The following is a 6,000-nucleotide window of genomic DNA, read 5'->3' on the forward strand; positions in this document are numbered from 1 at the left end:
TTAGATGCTCTGACTTTTGTGCTTTTGAGATTACTAATCATCTCAGATTTTCCAAAGGGGTGAGCACGAGTCTGCTGGGCCCCTGCTTGTCTCTCTCTCCTTTTTCATTCTGAGCTCTGCCCTGGGTGCTTCCTCTTCTCCTCACCCAGGCTGGCTTTCCTGGCTTCCCCTGTCCTCCCCGGGCTGGGTTTTAGCATTCCAGGTGCTTTTTTGAATTTCTTACCGAAAGCAGAGTGCTTTATTTGTTTATTTATTTTGTCAGAGGCGCCCAAGCATTTAGCAGTTACCAATGATCAACAGTACATTTTGCAAACAAGTAATAAATTTTAACAGCAATTTGTCTACGAATTGTGACCTTTTGATGATGTATTTGATTTTTCCCGAGAAGTCGAACTTCTTTGTCATCCAAGTTTGATTCATATTTTAATTTTTTAAAAAGCAAATGGTCTGTATAACACATTGCAACATTGAGCTGATTGCAAATGCTATTCTGGTTGCAGTCAATATTTCTAATTTATGCCTTTCAAGATATGCAGGGAGCCCCCGGCCCACTTTGCTAACAGCCACAAATCCACACACCTCTGCTCCTGACATTTTATACTTTGTAGTTTTCTTAATGTTATATGGATTAAAAAAGAAAAAAACAACAGGAATAATAATTATGCCGGTGCCTTTTAATGATGCACCTTTAGCCAAAGGTAAAACCCGTCCTTGCTTCTCTCCATTTCTTTTTTGGCTTGGGTGTTGCAGATCACTTTCCTGTGGAAAAGGTTGTCGACTCTTCGAATCCCCCAACTGGCACATTACTTTGTGTTAATTACCTTAGGACGGGAGAGTGGCTCAGAAGCAATCATCTTTGTTTGTTAACACACCCTAGCTGCGGCACCACTCTCCATAAATAAAACATAACCGAGATTACAATGTCATGTTCACCGGGACTTCAGACCCTGGTAACTGCTCTAGTAGAATGCACAAAGCATCCCTGGCAGCCGGGTTCCCGGAGATGCGGCACAGTCAGGACGGCTTCTCATTCCTCAGTCACCTCGTGCCCACTAGGCCCTGGCTGCATCTGTAATCCCCTGGTGTTATTCTGCTGGTAAGGCTTCAGGAAGCTGACTTTGTTTCTCCTCTAACTTAGAAGGGTTAGGCTTGTAAATATGCAACGGTATTTGTAGCTGCTTGGAAAAGGTTGGAGTGGACTAACAATGTGCAAAGCGGTGGTCAGGAATTTAGCATGCGTGAATTGTAGAAATATCTAAAGTGACCCTTAGACAGAGATCTCCATTTATTTATTTATTCACACCAGCTTCTTGTTACACACACACACACACATAAGGAGCAAAAGAGAGATGGTTAATGAGAAATGTGTTCAATAAACTAGAACAATATGAATAATAAGATTAGGGCAAATGGCAATTTGAAGAGAAGAAGCAAAAGGAAAACTCCTAAGGCATGGGGTTCTAAAGTTTGATTTGCAAGTTTGGCTCAGAGTGTCCCAGCTGTCATTGGGAAAAGAGACAATGAGTATCCTCATCCATGTGAAAAGAACCACGGTAGTTCTTCTGGGGAGCAAAGTGTTTCCTGGCACTTTAATCTGGAAGCAGTTTCTCTTACGGGTCCTCATATGGAGTTGTGTTTCTCAATGCGTGGTTCACGGCCCACTGGTAGGCGATGAGAGGCTTCTGGACAGTCACAAACTGATTAAAATGCGCATTCAGAATCCAGTTCTTAGTAACGACGAATGATGCAAAATCCTATTTATTTTTGTTGTTATGCATGACCGATGTCTACTTAGTAGTGATTGACTGAGTTACTAAAGGTTACCCAAATATAGTTCTCATAAGTTAGTTAGTGCACTACTAGAGTTTACTAAGAACTCTCCTTTAGCATTCTATCAGGAAGCCTGACTTCCTGGTAATATTGCAAAAGCCCTGGCAACATTCTTGGCCAAAAAAACCTCTTAGCCAAGGACATAGGCAAAGAGCTCAAATTTCTTTAATTTTGAGTACTCATACTTTGTTCTTACTGAACTATCAATGTGGTCTTGAATTCATGTGGTTTTTAATAGTTTCTAGTATTATATTCATAAATATATCAGTAGAATAGCTTTTAGGTTTTAATTTTGTTCATTTTTTTTTCTTGATAATTGCTTTGGAAAATGGACATGGGTAGGGTAATGAACTGCAAGATAATTTGCTCCATCCAAACAGACATCAGACAAAGGAGCTGAGAATTATCGATAAAAGGAACCCCAGTAAGCCTCAACAGCATACCTACAGCCGTGTAGTTCCGGAAGAGAATATAGTGATCCTGCATGTGTGTGCACCTGGAAACAGAGCTTTATTTTAAACTACCTGCAGCAAAACTGAGAAAATTAAAAAGAAAATGAAATCTACAATTGCAGTTGGAGATTTCAATATTCCTCTTTTGATGCTCAATGAAACAAATAGAAAATGAATGAAAGTGTAAAAGACATCATTTTCTTTTTTTTCCCATTTATTTTATTGCATTTTAGGTTTGGGGTACATGTGAAGAACATGCAAGATTGTTGCATAGGTACACATGTGGCAGTGTGATTCGCTGCCTTCCTCCCCATCACCTACATCTGGCATCTCTCCCCTTGCTATCTCTCCCCAACTCCCCACCCCCCACCGTCCCTCCCCTATTTCACCCCAACTGACCCCAGTGTGTAGTGCTCCCCTCCCTGTGTCCACTTGTTCTCATTGTTCAACACCCGCCTATGAGTGAGAACATGCAGTGTTTGATCTTCTGCTCTTCTGTCAGTTTGCTGAGAATGATGGTTTCCAGGTTCATCCATGTCCCTACAAAGGACACAAACTCATTGTTTTTGATGGCTGCATAATATTCCATGGTGTATATGTGCCACATTTTCCCTGTCCAGTCTATCATCGATGGGCATTTCGGTTGGTTCCAGGAAAAGACATCATTTTCTACTAACATTATCAACTCGTTGACCTACTTGACATTTAGATAACATTTCAATCAACAAAAGCAAAATGCACACTCTTTTGAAGAATGCAGGAAACATTCACCAATGCAGATTATATTTTGGGCTACAAAACAAATCTTAATAAAATTAAGGGTCTAAAAATCATGCAAATAGGTTTTCTGACTATAATAGAATTAAACTACAAGTCAGTAACAAAAAGATATCTGAACAATTCTCAAAATATTTAGTAATATCATATATTTCAATAATTACTGGGCCAGAGAATAAATCACAAGTAAAATGAAAAAATGTTCATTTTTTAATTTTTTCAAAATTTCATTTTGAACTGAATGAAAATGTAAACAAAACATAAAAATTTATGAGGTACAACTGAATTAGTCCTTAAGGAGAAATTTATAGGATCAAATGCTTGTATTAGAAAAGGTCTCCAATCAGTGATCCAACACTCCCTTTAAAAAAGCCAGAAAAAAATAGAGCAAGCTAAATAAAAAATAACCAGAAAGAAGAAATAATAAATATAAGAGAAAAGGCATTGAAATAGAAAACAGAAAATTAATGGAGAAAATTAAAACCCAAATCTGGTTTATTGTAATATTAATATAAAGTTGATAAGTCTATAGCTGGACTGATCAGGAAAAAAAGGCATGGATTGCCAATATCAAGAATGGAAAAAAAAGACACCGCTACATATTCTATAAATATTTGAAATAAGAAAAGAATACTATGAATACCTTTCTGCCAATAAACTCCACAATTTAGATGAATGAACAAGTTTCTTGAAATACACAAATTATCAAAGCTCACCCAAGAAGAAACAGACAGCCAGAATATCTATATGTATTAAGGCAATTAAATTTGTAGTTAAAAACGTATTCACAAACTATCAAACAAACTAAAAACCCTCAAGGCTCAGCTGTCTTCACTGGTGAATTCTATCAGCCATTTAAGAAAGAAATAATATTAATTGTATACCAACCCTTCCTGAAAATAGAAGAGAAAGGAATAATCTAACTCAAACCATTCAGAGGTGTTACAAGAAAAGAAGACTGCAGACTAATACCTCTCTTGGGCATAAGTCCTTAACAAAATTTTAGCCAATTAAACCTAGTAATATATAAAATGAGAATGCATCATGACCAGTTGGGTTTTATCCCAGGAATTAAAAAAAATCAATTAATGTAATTCATCATGTTAGCAGACTAAAAAAGGATAGGTATATGGTCATCTCAGTGTGTGCAGAAAACATGTTTGATAAAATCAATACTGAGCAACGGTTGAAAACTCTTAGCAAACTAGTAATATAAAAAATTGCTAAATCTATGCAAACTTACAGAGAACATCATAGTTAATGGTGAGAGAATGAATACTGTTCCTGAGATTAGGAACAAGACAATGATATCTGCATTTACATCATTGTTATATGTGAGATCCTAGATAATGCCATAAGGAAAATAAAAAGGGTAATAAAAGGCATACTAATTAGAAAGAAAGAAAATGATCTATCTTCACAGATAGCATTATCTTTTGCCGAATACCAAAGAATATACAAACAAGCTACTAGAACTGATAAGTGGGTTTAGTAAGGGTACAGGATACAAAGTCAATATAGAAAAGTGAACCGAATTTCTACAAAATAAAATCATCATTTGAAAAATTTAAAAACAATATCATTTACAATTATATAAAAGATACATTTAAAGAAATAAATTTGTCAAAAAAATGCATGTGAACACTACGAAATGCTAGTGAGACAAATCAAAGCAGATCCAAATAAATAAACATATATACTATGTTCATGGATTACAAGACTCAGTACCTAGTCTCTTTGCATTTAACTATATATTCAAAGCAATTATCACTGAAGTCCCAGCAGGATTTTCAAAAATAGAAATTGAAAAGTTGATTCTAAAATCTACATAGAAATACTAAGGACCTAGAATAGCCTAATTGGAATACTCATATGACTTGATTTCAAACTTACTGTAAAGTTATAATAATCAAGACTGTTGGTATTGGCATAAAGGTAGATTTATAGATCAATGGAGTGTGATCTAGATTCAGAAATAGAGCCACACATATATGTTCACTTGATTTTTGACTAAGGTCCCAAGTCAATTTAATGAACAAGTGAATATCTGTATGCAAGAAATAAAAAAATAGAACCTCAACCATTACCCCTAACACTGGAAAATTAACTGGTCAAAAAGGTTAACTCAAAATAAATTGCAGGTTTAAACATGAGAGCTAAGATGATAAATCTCCTAAAGAAAGTGTAAAAAAATTTCATGACCTTGTATTAGGCAAAGATTTATAAAATAAAACTCAAAATACATGAACTAGAAAATAAAAGAGATCAGTGGATTTCAAATGTAAAATATTTGCTTTTCAAACAACCCCACTGAGAAAATGATGAGTAAAGCACAGGTTAGAAGAAAATATTTGCAAAGCACATGTCTAATGAAGAACTGGCATCCAGAATATTAAAAAATAAACTCTTAAAACTTAATAAAAGACAAACACTAAAATTTAAAAAGCATAAGATCTGAACAATAATGCCAAAAAAAATATGAATGTCAAACACACGAAAAGATGCTCAATATCATTAGTTGTTAGAAAAATGTACATTAAAAAATAGAAAGAGAAGATAGTATACACTAAGTATAATTTCTAACATTAAAATAAAGACTGATGGCGGGCTGCAGTGGCTCATGCCTGTAATCCCAGCATTTTGGGAGGCCGAGGTCGGTTGGTCACTTGAACCCAAGAGTACCAGACCAGCCTAGGCAATATGGTGAAACTCCATTTCTATACAAAAATTAGCTGGGCATGGTGGCGTGTGCACCTGTAGTCTCAGCCACTCAGGTGGGTGAGGTGAAAGAATTACCTGAGCCCAGGGAAGTCAAGGCTGCAGCGAGCCATGATTATACCACTGCACTCCTGCCCGGGGAACAGAGTGAGGCCAACTCAAAAACATAAAACAAACAAAAAAACCTGACAATAACAAGTGCTGAAAAGGAGGAGAAGCAACC

This window comes from Sapajus apella, unplaced genomic scaffold (assembly GCF_009761245.1).
Source record: "Sapajus apella isolate SASKATOON/1434 unplaced genomic scaffold, GSC_monkey_1.0 scaffold20, whole genome shotgun sequence".
Taxonomy (NCBI): Eukaryota; Metazoa; Chordata; class Mammalia; order Primates; family Cebidae; genus Sapajus; species Sapajus apella.